This window comes from Excalfactoria chinensis, chromosome 15 (genome assembly GCF_039878825.1).
Source record: "Excalfactoria chinensis isolate bCotChi1 chromosome 15, bCotChi1.hap2, whole genome shotgun sequence".
Classification (NCBI taxonomy): Eukaryota; Metazoa; Chordata; class Aves; order Galliformes; family Phasianidae; genus Excalfactoria; species Excalfactoria chinensis.
The window spans coordinates 7,714,092-7,733,371 of NC_092839.1; positions in this window are offsets into that span (position 1 = coordinate 7,714,092).

The following is a 19,280-nucleotide window of genomic DNA, read 5'->3' on the forward strand; positions in this document are numbered from 1 at the left end:
CACCAAAGATCACTCTTTAAATGAACACACACACAAATTCCTCACAAAAGCCTTTGGTGCAGACACCTCTTGGGCATCTCCAGAACTACCCTTTGGCTTCTCCTGGGGCTGGTTTGCAAGCCTCAGTGACATTACAGTGCAGCTGGGGACAAACAGGTATATTTTATTAATACTATTATTATTATTAATGTAACATTAATTGGGGCACTAAGACATTATTTCTGGGTTTTCGGACTCTGAAAATAGCAGAAGGGGAGAATTTTCCTTCCAAAGAAATACTGTGATGGGTGAAAGAGGTCAAATAAGAACCGATATCCAAAAGCAAGAAAATAAAAATTGTTTTATAACCAATTTATATAAAAGGGACTTTATCTTCTCATAATGTCTTTACCTTTAAAAGCAGGCCTTTACCTTATATAAAGGACATAAAAGAGATATAATTTGTTATCTTAACCTGTAATGAGATGAGCAAAGATTTTAAGCCCCTCCACACAGCCTACTCACTGTTCCACTGCAGTTCATAAATATCCAAACCCATCCCACTGTATGTGTAGGGCCTCATCTCTGCAGCTTGGAGGCTCTGCTTCATCCCCCTACTGACATCATGGAGCAAATATGTGAGAGTCCTCTGCTCTTGAATCCATTGAATCCAGATCTGTGTTGGCCAGCCAACATGACTGCCATCGATTTCAGGTTTGGGTCCAGAAACTGTGCAGATGCTTTTGAACTGGACAACAACTCAGCATTTATATTTTATCCAAAGAATCCTGAACCAGCAGAAATGGTTTTAAAGCTAGGGCAACATCATTACCATAGAGATAAACATTACGTTAATGTGGTTCACCATAACAACAGACCATTTATTAAAACACTTCACCATTTAATTTATCCAGCGTTTTATACTGAAGAGTATTTTCATTAGGATTCCAATGCAAAACTGGAGAAGGCATTAAATCATTTAATATACTGACAGCTCACTTAATTTATTTAAGCAGGGGACTCTAATTTAAAAAAGCAGACCTTACACAGTGCCCTATCTTTTCAGTCCCAGCATGCAAGGTCCTATTAATTTCAGGGTAGGGTGTTACATTAAATCATCTTGAGATCTCACCATGTGCTTTCCCTTGGTCAGCAGCCCTCTACATTTCTGCACCTGCCAGAGCTGCCTGCTGGAACCTCTCTTGAGGCACATCAGCCTTGCTCCATGCCTCTTGTTGCTGCTAATGTCTGTGAGCATCTCACCTTTTGCATCCCATGGCTGAGGGATCAGCAGGAAGCAGGAAGCCCTGAGGTTCTTGCTGAGGTCTTCCATTTAACTCCTGCTAATTTAGAAATGCTTCTTGGCTTTGGAGCACTTTGTGAAGTCTGGGAGAATCACTGCAACTTACTCCTATCTCAGTTTGCACTGAATTAGCAAGAAATGTGCAGTTGTCAAAGAGTCATGGAACGTTTTGAGTTGGAAGGGATCAATCCTTGCAGCACACTACTGTTGTTCCCACATTTGTCATAATGAACGGAGGAGGAGAATATTGTTACCTGTGCCAAAGCCCAGAGTGACTCTGGGCTCTCTGATGGTTTCAATGCTGTCCAAGGGTGGTATTGAAGCAGACCCTTGGAAACAACAGCACATTGTCAATAGCACGTGGGACATTATTAATAAACACTACAGAGCTTGATATGATCTGGCAAAAGCAGCACAATGAAAACAGGTACCAAAAGAAGGATGGAGAGAAAGTGAAGTGATCTGAACAGGGTGTTTAATGACTCACCGGGCTGCAAAGCACAGTGGAGAGCAAGGATGGAATAGAAAACATTTTAATGAATTCAGCATGCACACCCTTTGGAGGCTCAGCTCCTCATTCCCCAGCAATATTTGACCCACCCGAAGATACTGATCACACCGAAAATAATAACCAGTAAGTAATAATAATAGTAATAATAGGAAGAGCAAGACCCTCATCTCCAATTCATATTTATAATCCAGCAAATATCTCACCTAAATCCGGAAGATTTATGGGTTTGCATCTATAATTAATATCCCTCCTTAAGTAAGAAAGGGTATATTTTCATAAAAATAAATCTGGTGCTCTAGACTGGATTTGGAAAACTAATATTTAAATCCCCAGCAAGAGATGGTTATTGATCGCATATATGTGTCTACAACAGAGACAAGCCATGCACATATAGAGAGCAAGAAAACTGCATATTTATGTTTAGAATAAATAGATAAAGTTGCTATTTTAAATGCAATAGATGAAACTCAAGCAGGAAAAAGGAGGAAGATGGGCAGCTCCAAACTGCCCGTTTCCCAAAGATTCAATTTGCATTAGTCCTGCTGCTAACGGCAGGGCTGCAGTGGGCGCCAAGATGCATAAAGGGACTCGAGACAAAGCAATCGATCTTGTTTTAGTTTTATGAGGAAAATAAACAGTTGGGCTGATATAAAAGCAGAAGGGTCAAGCAGAGGCAGGGATAATGAAGTGAATCACAGGAGATCAAAATTAAAAGTCTTCCTGTTCTCCATCCTCCCTCATGGGGGACACCTGCATCTCCCCTAAATCTCATGGATGAGTGACAGCAGAGCACCTGCTGAGCTCGGAGCTTGCTCAATGCCTCAGCATGCCCTGAGCAATGGGAAAGGCCTGGCCAAGGCAAATTCTGCCTCAACTCAACAGGACCATGAAGGCAGCTGTATAAGTTGCACCAGAGAAGGATCAGATTGGATATTAGGAGAAAATTCTTCTCAGAAAGAGCAGTGATGCAGTAGTGCAGCTGCCAGGGAGTTAGTGGTGTCACCATCCCTGGAGGCGTTTCTGAACTGTGGAGATGTGACAGTGAGGGACGTGGGGTGGGATGGGGTTGGACTTCAGGATCTCAGAGGTCTCTTCCAATCTTAATGGCACTTGGACTCTGTGATTCTATGATTCTACAACTCAGGGATCACCTTGCTTTCTGTGCAGTATCTACATCCAAATTTCAATGTGGGTTTTTTTTTTCATTATTTTTACCTCCTCAGGTTTCTTTTCACTTCCCAGAGCTTCAACTAGTAAAGTGGGAATGTGCCAGGTGAGCAGTTGAAGCACAACTAGAAAAGGATAAATCCTCTGCTGCAAGCAGGGATTGAGCTGAAAAATTCTGAGTTGCTGGAAATCTAAAACTAGGCACTGTTCCAAGGTCGGGAGACTGAGAGTCACCTCACTCAGTGGTGCACTTTCCAACAGAGGTAAAGCAGTTCTGCTGTCCTGGATCCAAAGTAAAGCTAGGAGCAGAGCCCAGACACTTGTATTTATGTTGTCCTAAGCTGTATAACAACCCTATTTAAGAGAGATTTTAATTATTCATGGTTAAATACTATGCATAAAAAATAATAATAATAAAAAATTCCTTATGCAGGCAGTTGTTGAAGGAATTGGTGAGGGACTGTGTGCCAATATGAGCACCCTGCTCAGAGCTCATGGCATGGGAGTGGACACAGAGGGAGCTTCTTTCCCCTGATTGCTGGGCTCTGAGGAGTGCTGTGATACCAGTAGAAAGGACAGAAATGCCATAGAGGATGTGGATGACTTGCCCTTGCTCAAACATGCAGCCATGAAATGTGGACTGTATCCAGGATCACATCTCTGGAAGGTTAAATACAGACAACACAAGGGCTCCAAAAGCTGCAGGCAGCATGGGGTATTTAGCCAAGGCACAGCTTTGCTGCAACCTCGTTTTCATGGTTTAACATTAATGCCATAAATAATTGATACTAATGTAAGTGAGATAAGAGACAGACTGTCTGTGGGCCTGGAGGAAGTGGATCCTGGTGACATCCACCCAAAAATGTACTTGAAGATTTGGCCTGAGTGAAAATGCTGAAAAGCCAAACGCTCAATCTGAAAGGCAGGGAAGGGAGGAGGGATGGGAAAGGCAAGCTAGATCAGCTCATAATACTCCCGTTTTTCTAATGAAATCTTCCTATATTAGTTCCTTCAACAAGAGAATATCAGCATTGCCTACCACTGGTTAGCTTGCCAAAGTTTGCTCTTGCACTAGTTCATAAGACATGTTCATGCTTTGTAAGAGGGTGGGAACCTGGGTAGGAATGGGCATTTTGTAAGAAGGTACAAGTGCATCCCTCCTCATCAGGGACACGGGAACCCCAGAGTTCTTGATATACTTTATGCCTTTGGCTGTGGTTATCTACCAATCAGCTGAGCACCAGGTAGGTGCTACCCAGCATCTCAGTCTTTGGAACTAGAGATGGATAATTAACCATTTGGTCCAGTGAGGACAGACATGATCCAGGAGATGGATTCAGCACACTGGAAGCCTACCTGAGCTTGGGATGAATGGGATGAATTGGGGATATACCTGCTGGGAGCCTCCTGGAGCCATTGAACGGCACTGTGCTCTAAATCACAGTGTTGATGCAGCTCTTGGCATTTCCCATCCCCTGAGCGGCCAGCACGATGCCATGCCAGCTTTGATCCTTCCTAGCACATAGAAAAAGAGATAATGCCAGCTGGAAAAAAAAAAAAAAAGGGGGGGGGGGGGGATGGGGGGAAATGGTGTTGAACCATCCTTAAAGCTCTCTGCTAAACTTTCTGCTGCAGCACCACCCTCACACAACCCCTGTGTTGCTCCCCAGCCTGAGGACCTTCCCTTAACCTCACTGTAAGGTAAGTGTGCCTAATAGCTTTAAATTGCAGGAGGATGCCACATAGGATTGAAAGAGATCTTCAGAGCTGATCCTTTCGCTGTGAATGATTTCCTTGTAGAGGCAGTGGGTCGCTCTTAGGGCAGGTAGGTTTGTCGCACGCACATCCCAGAGGCCATGACTGCGCATTACTCTGGTGCACAGATATGCAGGGCTCTGACGTTGTGATATTTTTTTTTCCCTAAATGCTTCTTAGCCAAGTGATTTGAGCCAGAAAGCTGGAGGAAAATTGCCATTTGGAAAATGCTTTGAAAGAGCAGCATTCACTCATGAGTGACAGAGATGGAGACAGCTAGCAAGACGGTTTCATCTCTAACATGATTTTATGATTCACTGAATAATGCATATTAGCATAATACTAACTAAAAAAAAAATCCATACTCATCATTTACTATTAATTAGTTATCAACATTATCCTACTATTAATTATTAACATTTACACTATCCATCAGCCCCCAGCTGACTGATGGCTTAAAATCTTGCATAAAGATTGCTACAACAATGCTGCACTGCATCCCGTAACATACTTTGCAGTCAGCTTGTCATATCCCCGTCTATAAAGCTTTTTACTAATGCACGTTACAACAGATCTTATAGTACGTGGATGAGGAATGTGGCTGCACCCAGCAATAATCCCATTAATTATGAATAAAGCATTTACAAATGACATCCTTATTTAAAAATGGTGATGAACTCATTTTGTTTCAAAGTGGAAGTGCTGTGTAATTTGTAACTCTGTAAGAAGCAGTGTTGGCAGCGTGGGACAGGGAGAAAGGCCCAGAGCTCACCTATATATCATAAAGGAAAAAAGACCCAAAAAGAACAAAAGGAAAGTATTGACAAACAACAAAATGCTGGGATAAAGATGACCAAACTCCAACCCGATGGCTAGAAGGGATGTTTTAAGATGCCATGAAGAGCTGGAAGGCATTATTCAGTGACCTTGCATTGTGATTGTGTCAATAAAACTCTCCCCGTGTTACCAGCAAGGCTGTTTCCATGCTTTCTCTCACTTGCGATGTTTTCAGCTGGCTGGCAGCTCCCCAACACTCGTTAGCTGCATAGGGTTTGTCTTTGCAGCATCTCTGTACTGTTTGGTCCTAAAGGCTTCCTGAGATGGCAGAATATTTATTGCATCCCATATTTCACTGGGGATACTTACGTCAAGAGGCTATAAATACGTTACTCTTCCGAGTTTACATAAGGGATACAAAGTGAGTAGCCAAGTTTACAGATTGGGCTCTGTTAGTGTGGGGTCTGTTCTTCCTCATATCCATCTCTGTTGTTTGAAATCATTCTCCAGATTAATGCTGGGAGAGATTTTTTGACTTGCTGGTCTCTCCTGAGTGCAGCAATCGTGTTCAGGCTATTCCATGTACTACACAAGCCTGGTTCATTTAGCCTTGCATCCATTTTGGTACTAAATACATGAATATTGATGCTGGATGTAGTTTTAAAGTGAGAGCCATGATCCAAGATCTCCTTATCCTAAGGTTCACACACCTAAATGCATGCCCACTGGGATGCCAAAACCCTGTGAACCCCTTCCATGCTCTCTTTCAGTGCCTCATTCTGATGCTAACAAGTGACCCTTACACAGTACAACATACCACACCTGCAGAGACCTTTCCCCAGATTCCCAAGTCAATAAATGGTAAAAACAGAATATATGGTGATTATAGTCAGCACTGCTAAGGGGCCCTTCTGCAGCCCCCCTCCCAGCCCAAGGAAAGGCATGAAACCTCAATCACAGGTCCTCTAGTGTCGGACCTGGATGTTGGTGGCCCTGCCTGTGGCAAGGGGGTTAGAACTTGATGATCCTTGGGGCCCCTTCCAACCCAATCCATTCTATGATTCTATGTTTCCTGATGCTTTTCCAAACCATGAGCACGTTGGTGTTCAACGGTAGGAGTTATTTATTGAGGCTTTGGCTGTTTGCAGCAGCGGCTGGGGAGAAGTTCTGCAGTTATCAAAAGCCTGTTTCCTGCACAGTCACAAATAAAACAGCAGCCCCCCCCCCTCCAAAAAGCCGAGCACAACATTTACATTTTAATCTCCTGACACACTTTGGTTTCTGACAAACAGGGTTTCTCAGTGCATGTGTTACAGTGGGGATGCAGGAGAAAGCCTCACAGCCCTGGAGAGATCATGGGTGGCCTTGTGAGCAAAGGCTGTGACCTTCCAGGCAAGAAAGCAATTCTACCACAGAAACCAGTGGTGCACAAGCATCCATCACTGCATGATGCCATGCATGTGTAAAACAGGGCTGGGCTGGACAAGCAGGCAGCCCTGTGCTTCTAGCCATCCTGCAGTCACCCCTGGCACCCTCATTGCACTGCCTGCTTGCATCCCTGCCTGCAGGACAATTGCTGCACCCCAGCTCCTCAGTTTGCTGTCTGGTGATGAGAGCATCTCCCTTCCTGCTTAATGCTGGAGCTGAGATCCTGTGCTGCCTCCATAGAACTGCTGCAGCAGGATATGAATTATGGATGTAATGAAAAATCCCAGCGCAGTGCACAGAGGGAATATGCAAAGTGCAAAGCAATCACCTCTGCGCGATCCATGAGCATTGCCACACAATGCCATTGGATGCCCAAAAACTGTACCCCACCACAACCTGCACCTCCCTCATCCCAAAGGCACTGGGATGCCCTCCTACTGAGCACTCCAGGGCTGGAAATGAGGACACCCATCATGTGAAAAACACTTTACATATTGTGGAGGTACTCAGGGCACTGGATGGGGCCTCACTGCATTCACAGGCTTCCAGGGGATGGATGTCTGCTCTCCATGGGTAAGGACTTGCCCTTGGGAGCTCTGGCAGAGCCTTGCCTGGAGCCAAAGAGCCTACATATGTTGTTTGCATCCTCCTGTCAGAGCCCATTGCTGCTGGAGCAGAAAAGTGTTGGACAGTGCTCCACAGACTGACTTTGGGGGCCTGTAGCGTGTGGAAGCTTTCCTCATAACTTCTCTCACAGAAGGCTTTTCCTTTTTATTTCTTTTAATTTTCAAATGCTCCAATTCCTCCCCTTGAAGCACAGCTTGTTGCCTCCTTGCACCACCTCATAGCATGCTGCAAAAGTGTTGCCACTTTTCAGAGCCATTTCTGAGCATGCAATATCAACATCTGTGCTAGAAGCAAGCCAAAATTTTTCCCTGAAGTGATACTTTGCTTGGCATTATTGTTCCTTTTTCTTTTTAATAGTTTGCTTGTCATAGGGACTCCTCAGCCTCTTATACTCAGGAAATGCAGAATGCTGCTCCCCTCCCTGCTGCAAGAAGGAGCCAGCAGTGAGCACAGCATGCAGCTCCCATCCATCCCACTATGCCAGAAGGTTGGGGAAATGCCTTGGGTCATTTAGGGCTCCAATTAATTGCAACAGCTCCTCATGAATGGCACTGTTAACTGTGTTAACACTGTACCTTGTGTTAAAGAAGTTACGAGTTACTTAGTGGCTACTAAAATTATACAGCACTGTGTTTGCTGCTGTGTGTTCATCCTCTTTAAATGCCACAACCAGGTGTAGGATAGTTAGGAGGCACATGGGCATCCCTGAAACCTAGCTTCTGGCTCTGCCCAGGCTGAAGCTGACCATCACAAAGAACCAAGTGCAGTGCAGACTTCTTTCTGTCTGGGAGAGAGCATTGAGGTGCTGCTGTCTCACCAGGACTTTGACTTGGTGTCAGCCACAGGGATCATTGTTCCCAGATCAGGCTGCAGGATTCTATGGAGCTGGAGTCTGTTTTCATAGAATCATTAAGGTTAGTAAAGACCTCTAATGCCATCACATCCAACCCCAACCCATCCCACCATGACCACTAATATCCCTCCGTGTCACATTTACCCCTTTCTTAAACGCCTCTAGGGATGGTGATCCCACCACTTCCCTGGGCAGCTGTGTCAATGCATGACTCCTCCTGAGTAGAAATTTCTCCTGATATCCAGCCTGAACAGGATCAGATGGAGGATGGCTGAGAAGGAAGAACGACCAGTAATATGGATCCGTAGCACCTCCATCCGTGAAGAGTATGACCAATTTTCAGCTCTCAGAAGCTAAAACAGGACTGATACAATAAGCCCACTTTGGTTTCTTGCTGGTTTATGTTTCTGACACCTTGCAAAGTCTTCAGGATGTCAGGACAAAGCTCTGCCCTCCTGTATATGGATCCTTGGGGGATTTCACTCGGTGTTGGTGCAGGCAGCAGAGCGATGTCTGACAGCACTCCCACGGCAGCTGCAGGGCAGTGAGCAGCAGTACAGTTCTGCCTTCTCTGCTGGCAATCTGCAGCTTTCTGGGCAATTATCTTCTCCCCCATCACGCTGCCCAGCACACAGCTGGTTGGCAGAGCTAATTGATTGGTGTTTGTACAGGCTTTTGGGTTTCTCCTGTTAAGTAGGTGTTAAATCTCATTATTATTATTATTATCTTCTGTCATAACCGCAGTGATGAACGTTCCCCTGTGCACGTACTTAAACTACCCAATGTGGGCTGCCTTGTTCTTAATTTTGATTATTTTAAGAAGTCTTTTAGCACATCAAATAGCTTCGGTGGATAAAGATTTATAGCAAAGCCTTGGGAGCTGTCAGAGTAATGTTTTTCCAGCAGCAAAAACTTAACCTCCTCTTAGATCTCTTTCCTGCTTTGTCCCACAGTTCTCCACGTGATGAAGTGATGCTGAGGCATTGCTGGGTGCAGCTCTTGGGATGAAGGAGATGTGCTGTCAGTCCTTTTATTTTTGATCCCATTTGAGTGTGTCACTCATCTGTCTTGAATCAAAGAGGGTGAGAAGGTGCCTTAAACTGCTGTGATTGGAAACTTCAAACTCACCGTGTCTTCTAGACGCTAAGTAAATGGCTGGTGGGCTCTTGTAAAACACAGCATTTCTAAATATGCCAGAGAGTCTCTCTGCCAAGATGCCGATGAACACTGTGCCTGTTCCTATTGATTTCTTTTCCCTCTTCAGCTTACTTTTGCTTTGAATAATTTCTAATCATAATGCCAAAGAAACCCTGGACCCTTAACTAGACTCACTGATGCTGTGATTAATGAAAACGTAATGAGAGCTACCATGCAGCCATTACAAACCAGTTAGCTAATTAGTCTAATCACAGAGGTGGAAATAATTAAAAGACCATAAAGTAGAGGTAGCCTAATAACAGCATCTTCCTCTGACCCAGAAGTGAAGAGAGAAAGATGCTCTGTTCTATCTGGTTTACTGGGTCAGCGCCAGGAGTGGGGAGTGAAGGGCCTGGAAGAGCTGCAGTGCCTGAGCTGGATCAGACAGGGAAAAGAGAGCAGCCCTTACACCATATAACCCAGACTGAAGCGGAGTCCTCAGCTGGGTACTTGTAAGGTAGGACTGGTCTGCTCTGGAGAAGCACACCCTGAAATCCTGCCCTACTTCTGCAAGGGGCTTCCAGCCTGGGCTGCTAATGAGAGGCAAAGGGCAATGTGCAGAGCTGGATTTCACCCTGTAATTAGCAGTGACCTACCTCTTCCTGCTGGATGGAATGGCTCCATTTGATGGGCTGTAAAAAATCCTAACCGGTAATTTTCCATTTGGGATGGGTCGTGGTTATGTCCATCTCCATTGGATCTTATCATTTCTGCCACGGCTTTGTGTGCATTCCATTTGACCTGAGCATAATGAGCAAAGAACAAAGGAGCTGCAGACACACAATCAACGATCATGTGCTGAAGTTGATGAATACGCCAAGACTGCTAAGTGGCTCCTCATCAGCTGTTCATGTGCTGGGAGCCATCTTTATTTGCTCTTCGTTTGTAGGTGAATCTATTTCTATAGCTTTGTTTTGGGGGTGGGAGGGTGGATGGAAGCAACCACCACTGTCAGGTAAAGCCTATGACTTCCTGAATAACCAAACCGTGACACCAAGCTGGCAGTGAGCTGAAAAGAAGAAATGATGCCATGTCATTTAGAGAAGGAAGAAATAATTTTCCCTGGTGACACCTCTGGTGGGAAGCAGAACTTTATCTCCCTGCATCTCAAATGAAGCATCACAGCAGCAGAACTGACTGTGCTTCCATGTTTCCAGAGTGTCTTTTCGTTAACCTTATTTTATTTGCTGCAGCTGCAAATGTGCTTTCAAAGGTAGGAGCAGGGGCTGTCCCACTGGGAGGATCTGCGAGATGAAATGCAAGCCCAGGACATCCCACTTGGATCCCCTAGCTGTGACATTGCTACAGAAGGAGAGATGCATCCGGGGGTCTGTGCTATATGCCAGTAACTGCCCAATTTCTGCCCTCCCATCTGAACATGTAGGTGAGCAGCACGCCCATCCCAGGGCTCTGTTCCAGCTGCGGCTGTTTCCTGCTGCAGGCTGTGTGGGTTCAGCAGCAGCCTGCTCCAGGAAAGCAGTTTTGTACAAACAGCAACACACAGGCTTGCACTGCCGGCGATTGCAAACAGCTGATCTAGAGATTGCTTATTTTTCTTTTCTTTTTCCTTGTGCTTTTGACCTTATTTGCTGAAAATGAAACATCATGTAACCTTCCAGGAAATGCCACGAATCTTCGATCTGACACGAGAACATGAATCTCCAGTGTGTGCGCATCACTTCTGGTCAGGTTTTCAGGTCTCAGCTAGATCAGAGTGCAATGGGAGCATCCAACATCAGGGCTAGCAGGACCCGAGCCCTGCACCTGTTTTGTCCTCAGAACAGCAGCCCCATGGCACTGGTTACTGCCTATGGACCAGGCTGGTTTTCCATCCATTCTTCATAGAACAAAATGGGATTTATTGCACCTAAATTGCAGTGACCATGTGAAATTTTAATGGGACGGGTGCAGCTCTTCCCTCCCAGCTCTGGCTGAAAGAAAGCACTGCCTCACAGCTCTGAGCAGCCCCCGCTCCCACAGCCATCTCGGGGAGCAGGAGGATCTCCTGCAGCTGGGAACTGGGGCTCTGCAGCTCTGACCATGCAGGGAGGTGGGGGAAGGATGCAGAGGATGCCTGCGGTTTCCCATCCGGTCCATGCAGACTGTTCAGTGCACGGAGTCTGGGCAGCAGTGAGGGTTATTTGAAGGTCAGAAGTTGCTTGTGTGAAGATGCAGCCCTGCTGCACGGCTTTTTGGCACCTGCTCAGTGAGAGCACTGTTTCGCTGGAGACGTGCGTGCCTCCATCCCAAACTGCCCGTGTTCTGTGGGGACACATCCAAGGATGTGCTGGGATCTCCTTTTCCTCTGCAGCAGGTCTGTGACATTCCTACAGATTAAAAGAACCCAGAGCGAGAACAGTACCATGAGCCCCTCCCCCTCCTCCCTCCCCCCTCCCAAACCCCTTCCTGCAGAAAGTTAATGTTTTATTTATTTAATTTAATGGAGCGACCTTTCCTTGTTTCTCCACTAGATGGGAGAGTGAGACTGGTCTAACAATCTGCCCGTCTTTCTCCTCATAGGAATATATGGGCGAGATGAAATGCACTCCGGTCAGTTCTCGGGTGTGAGGACACTTCCTGCACTTTCCCTGCCCTTGGAAATGGGCATGGATAACCCCAAAACTGCAAAAAGTGGAAATGTGGATAACCTCCAAAATGCTTGTCGAACTGTGTTATGGGCTAACCCCAAAAGTGCATGGCAACGGGTGACCACTGCTTGCTGGGGGATTCCCTCAGTGCCAACTCCTCTGCCCTCATGCAAGGAGGAATCCGGCACACAAAGATTAGATCATAGAATGACAGGGTCATTTTTGGTTGGAAAAGAGCTCCAAGATCCCAAAGTCCAGCCCCAGCCCCAGCCCACTATACCCACTGCCCACATCCCTCAGAGCCACATCTCCACAGCTCCAGAACACCTCCATGGACAGTGACCCCACCACCCACTGCATCACTGCTCTTTCAGAGGAGATATTCTTCCTAATATCCAGCCTGAATTCTCGGGGGTGAAACACTTCATGGCTATCCACATCCCAGGGAATCACTTGAGCCCCCACCCCTAACATTGCTTTGGGAGAAAAAGAATCAAACCCCATTTTCTCCTCCTTTCCTCCAATGCTTTTCTCTTAGAGGATTATTGCATCGTAATGCTTGCGGCAGTAACGTTTCTTTCTGCAAAGATTAAAAATGTGCTGATGCAACAGCTGCACTTGCAGGAGGGGAATTTGTGGCCCCATCTGACACCGGCAGCTGCACACAGAGGATGCCCGGTGGCATTCATGCTTTGCTAAATTTACTTCCACTGCAGCACTGCCCATCTCCTGAGGCATTGCCTGAGCTTCTACCGGAACTGAGTGTGTTTGGGAGTTACACAGCAGCAGAAACACTTTCTCAAGCAAACCAAAAATTGCCCAATTTGCCTATTTTTTTTTTTTTGGTATGAAGTGGTTTGGGGTTTTTAAGACTTCTTCCTTTTGGGATTTTACCGATTCTGGAAGGAAATTTATCACAGCCATTTATTTCTTTTTCTGACTGTGACAGAATAGGAAAATACTGCAGCTCTGGGGGGTTTTGCTGTCTGCTCAACCTCCTTCATTTGCAGTCTTTGTAAAGAAGTGACTTGACTGATTTGTCTGTGTGCCCTTAAATGAGTCCTGACACCCCTCATAACTGTGCCCTCACTGCCCTTGTTGGGGGTTTCCCAGCTGCCATTACCCAGCTAGAAAGAGATAACAGCCTTAGAGGAAGTTGGGTTTCATTGGATGTCATTTCTTCTGTTTTCCATAAGCAAGTCTCCCTTTCTATCATCTCCCTTTACCACCCTGGAAGGGAATTAAAACCAGAAAAGCTGCTAACTGGGGGGATAAGCTGTGAAAAGCCTGTTGGCAGGTTGTACCCTTGTGATGGCTGCACGGGACCTGTGGGAAAAGGACACTGTTAGGAACCACATCATCTTCCTCTGCTGACTGCAGGAGGTGCTGCAGCTTGCCACTCTCTGACAGCTCGCCAAATGCAAACGAGCATCTCCTTCTTCAGGGATGAGATTTTGAGCTGATTAAGTTTCTCTTTAATTATGGGGAGGAAATGGCACATGCAAGGACGACTTCCACTGCCAAGATGCTCCTGGGTGTATCGTGCTTGCCTTCCTGGTGCATGGGGCTCAGATGAAGGGTTGAGAGGGGAGAAAGAAAGGTTTGGGGCATATTCAGAGCTATGGTTGATGGGACATTCTATGAAGTGCTCAGCTACCTGTGATAAATAGGGTATAGTCCAGGGCAAGGCACTGGCATGACTGGCATTTACTACACCCATAAACAACTCCAGCAACAGTAGAAAGGGTACAAACTTCAAACTTGCAAAGCATCAGCACTGAGACCAGGGTGGGGAAGCAGACAAGCAAAGTGCTGGGAAACATGTTGCTGCAGGTTGCAACCCAAAAGCTTTGGTAGCTGGCTGTTAGCATTGCAGCATCTGCATTGTGATGATGAATAAGGGTGGTTCCATGGATTGGAAAAAGGGGCAGAGAGATTTCCATTCCCCAGGGGTGCACAGAGTTCTCAGCTAAGTCTATGTTGGGATGCATGTAGGATGTAGGATGCTTCGTGGATCTGGGACCACTCCACAAGGGAACTGGGCAAAGGGTGACAGGGAGCACAAGGCACAGATTAATGACAAATGCTCCATGGTGAGCACCTGTCCCAGCACAACAGGGTCCGTGCATGGCAGAACTGCACCATCAGCTGATGCTTGCTTGGATCCTGACCCACTTGGCCTCACAGGTGCTTTCAGTTGCAAGATAAGAGTCAGTCTCTCCTTTGGATCTTGATCCTGCAAGACCTGTAAGAATGAACTTCTGAAATCAGATAGCTGGCAAGACTTTGCTTAATCTGAGATGGCAAAATCATCAGCCATGTGATTTCTCCTGGGTGTTCACTGTGTCAGTATTTCTTCAAAGTTCAAAGTCTTTGCAGAAAACATGTGACGTGCTTTGCAGCAATACTGTAGGTTTGGTGCAACGAACAACTACAGAAATCAATTTCCAGAGCAATGTTTTCTATGCTAGTAATCTCTGAACTAATTAGGGATGGGAAAATCAATAACTATCTGGAAATCTTTTCAATGCAGCCAACCAAGCATGCTGCGTATCACAATGGAATATACTCTTCACATACATGTGAGGCTGATGACTCCTGGATCTTATGTGCAGATGATATCACTGTCAATAGGAGTCTGTACTGTGTCATACTGTAACGTTTAGCAAAACCTGCAGGGGGAATTGAACAGAGCAAATAGCACTGAGCAGCGTTCGGTGCCAACTCTTTAAGCCAACAACAAAAAGAGCTGAAAGTCTTGGTTAGTTTAACAGGGATCTTTCTTGGAAAAGATTATGAAACAAAGTCATTGAAAGTTCATGCCTGAGGTAGAATGTTGGTTTTTTATCAGAATTTATTATTATTTTTTTTCTCAATGTTTAGTGACTGAAAATAACGTTTCTCTGGTCTCCCACCTGGAGAGAAGCAGGGTCAGTGGGTGGGTCAGTGGGGCAAACTCCCTTTAAAAATAAATGAACCAAGAGGGAGGGTGTTGCACTGATGAGAAGATCTTGCCTGGCTGTACAAACACACTGTGCTGACCATGGCACACAACTTCCAGCCACAGCCCAAACCTCACAAAGGCTGTGATGGGATGAGGTGGGATGTAAGATGCTGCAGCCCCACTCCTAACCTGTGGGGGCTCAATGGGCTCTTCCTTGGCATGGTGGCATTCATGTTGTCACCACATGGAGAGCAAATATTCCCATCAGACATGGTGCCAAAAACCCAGCAGGTGGGTAGGAATAAAAGCCCGCAGTGTAGCTGACTTTCCTATGCTCCTGTTTGCACTGCAGTATTCTGCACCACAGCAGTGAATTCTGAGCTGTCATGCGACCATAAAATATCAGCTATGATTTTGTATATTTTTCTTTGATTATTCTCCGTAACTTTTCACCCTGGTGAATGGAGCTGTGGAAAAGCAGGACCAGGTGGACCCTTGCCTTGCTGGGGCATTCCTGTAGCTCCATGCTGCTGCAGTGAGACCTTCGTTTGGAGCAAAGCTCCAGATCCAGCATCTGGAGGAGGTAATGCACAGTGAGCCTCTGCACACCTCCAGAGAACAGGATTTGTATCCCCCTAAACTAAAATATAGAAGGTTAGTTATGCTCACAAAGCTTGGAGCTCGGATTGACCCACGCAATGATCTGGATTGTAATCCTTGCTCTTAATTAATACTTACATTCTTGTAGGAAATCTCCGGCCAGCTCAGGAGCTACACCTATGGCATCAAGAAGGGAGAGCTGTGAGCTGCTGATGACTCCAATGGGGCATCTTTCCTTTCTCCTTCCTTTCTCCTTCTCATCTCCTTGTTTTCTTCTTCCCATCTCCTTCCTATCTATTCTCCTTTTTTCTCCTTGTTTTCTCCTTGTTTTCTCCTTCTTTAATCCGTATCATCTCCTCCCTGTCCAGAACATGCATGCACAGGGTCACCACTGCTCTGGGCTGCAGCTGGAACAACACTGTCTTTGTCATCTCACAGCCACAGTTCCTTCTGAAATGACCTCGGTGCACAACCAGCGTGGTCAATTGTTGGGTACTCTATGGGATGTGTCTATGGCTTCTGCAGGGAGCTTAAGGGATTTTTCTCTTTCAGCGACGCAGCTTTGGGATTTTCCTATGATTCTTCCCCGGTAATGAATATCACCTTTCATTCAAATAAAACTCAATAGGAGTGAAAGAGTGGCTCTTGTTTCTGACTTCTCTTTCCATTTTAGCTGGACAAGGCAGCGGTGTCTGCACATCAGCTGATGGAAGCAACCTGGCAAGAGGGAGCTCGGCTCCTCCGGAAATATTTCAAGTGATAGTGAAAGAGAAGTCACAGCTTTCCCTCACTTGCTGTTCACACATCACACCTTGTGTGTGCTCAGCAGTGGGGATCCTGCTGCTATTTCCTGGCAATGCAGAGCTGCAGCCAGCACTGCAGGGCTGGCAGGGCCAGCGGAGGCTGTGGCACAAGACAGTGAGGGCAGGACATGCAGCACAGCAGTCACTCTATCCTCAGTGCTCCCCTGTCCCTGGCAAACCGTGGCTCAGGGCCATCCTCAACAGGAGGTTTGCATTGAGATTATCGGGTTTAACAGCCGCCCAGGCAAATGCCATTCAGGAATTTGTCTAATCCCTCTTTGAACACGGTTATGCTTTCAGGCTCCACAATGCCCTCTGGCAATGGTTGCTGCTATTAATAAGGAGCTGGGAAGAGGTTGCTTCCAGCCTTCTACCTGATCCTTTCATTTAAGGGATCCCTTATTCTCACAAGGATAAATACAGCAGGCAAAGCCCCACGGGATGGAGACTGATGGAGACTGCTGCTCTCTGGTGTGACACCAGCAGTGCCTCACAGAAGTACAGCAACACAAAGACCGGGAAACATCCCAGGGGAGGTTTTCAGAGGTGCATTTTCTGCTGTCAGCACTTGAAAAATAAAGCCATCCTTATTGGCTATTTTTTTATATGTTTCCTGTGAATGACTTTCTGGCACAAATTAGAGTTATAATAGAACTCCAAGGAGTATCTTGCAGGACAAAAAAAAATCCAGTTCTGTACTTCCTTCCTGGAGATTTGCTGCCTGTTCAGCAACAGGAGATGTGAATCATGGAAGCATTTATAACAGCACTGTTAGGAAGTGATCATTAAGGTACAGAAATCTGTGTTAGGCAGTACGTCTTTAAATAAACTGCTCACGGCTGTGTTAACTCAATCCTGTAAGTGCATGCACACTTAACATTATTAAAAATGAACCTGTTCCCAGAACCAGACTTTCCCTGATGAATGTACCACAATTCCCCATCTTCCCCAGTCCGTATTGTGGGTCTTTGAAATATGAGGATGGTTTCATTTGATCGGCATTAATAAGGTTTATGTCTGCACAGATTTAGGCCAAAGACTGTCACGATCATCCCAAGTTCCACCCGACTCACAGGACTGAACCTGAAGAAACATCTCCCAACAGTTTCAGTCAATGGAGCGATTCCAGCTTGGAGTGCCCCTGGTGAACCAATTTCCCTCCTGCAGTACTGCATTTGCATTCATTAAGCCCAGAGTTTTAATGATTTAAGTAGATTGATCGAGGAGAGCAGCCGAGGAGTATGTGTCTGAACACCTCCCACAGGGGTAGATGGCAGCATAAATCCATCCTGGTGTGCAATGCAAAGTAAGCAGACATCTCACGCACAGTCATTGCACGGACATCTGCAAGTATTAGCATGACCCATAAATCCAGGGTTTTCAATGAACTGAAATGATCAGAGCTTCCCAAACACACGGAATAATAACCCATATGGTAGTAAGGATATAATGATGATGGTGTTAGTTCATGATAACACAAATGCAGTTGCCACCTGGAGGATCAGCAGGGCTGGCAGATTGGCTTACCATGCCACTGCTGGGCATATCCCAAAGGTTTCTGTAGAACACAGATCTCTTTGAGGTTACCATTGCCTTTTTATTGCCAGACCTTGTTCCTCAGACATGTTGTCAAAGCCACTATTAGCTCATGCAAATCCATAGCTTTACATCTCCATCACCTGAAAGGTAAAATGTATGGAGCTGCTGTATGAAAAGCCACCAGGAACTGAGCTAAGTATTACCTCTGAGGACAGCCCTACAGAGGAGAAAGAAGAGGGACACATCACTGGCTGAGCGCAGCTTGGTGATGGGGCAGAGCAGGAAGCGGGGGGGAGGGGGAGGAAGGTTCCCCAGCTCTGGTGCTTTTGACGCACCGCTTCACCTTTTGCACATCTGCTGTCCTTTCCATCCTGTTTCATTACAATATTAACGGTTTGCAGCAGGGCCAGGTTTGTCAGTGATGTACAGCACCAGCCAAAGCAGCGCTCTAGTTTCAGTGCACAGCTCATGAAACTATTCATGTTTAATAAACCATGATGAGAGTGTGGCCACGGAGCAAACACTTCCTGTTTCTTCTGACCACAGCACATCACGAGCAGCAATTCTCCCACCTTTAATATTGCATTAAAAGCTTATTCAGCGGCACCCAAATTAGCCCAATCAGTGAAAGCAAAACCTGCCAGAACCCCCAGCACCTGCAATCCACTGAGCACATTGAGGGGAGGGTGTAAAGGTAGCAGCTTCCAGCTGCATGCAGAGCTGCTGCTTCAGGGAGGGATGGGAGGCAGCCCCTACATTCTGGCCTTGCCTTTCCCTTGCTCTCCTTGCTGTGTGCAGCACCAGATGAAGCTTTCCATTTTCCAGCCTGTCCTACGCACTCTGGATGATGGAGAACTGATTGTGCTTCGGAGAACTAAACGCACAGCGCCTGAATTATTTATCTTTAACATGAAGAAATAGGCCAAATTCCCAAGTGATATGGAATGACCCTGATAATGAACACGGAGATGGTTGTGAAAGCTGCACAGGAGCTGCACGGGAAGAGCCCCCCACGTGTATCTCTGTCGTGATTGCTGAGATTCTTCCTGCCCTGGGGATTTGTGTCCTGGAGTGCATGGGGAGCTCCCATGTGGATCTGCTCCATGCCTTAATACCAAGATCTGTGACAGCAGAGCAGGAACAGGCCCAGGAAAATGGGTTTGCCCAGTGTCTCAGTACAGATTCAGCTCTCCCAGCAGACTGGGCTCT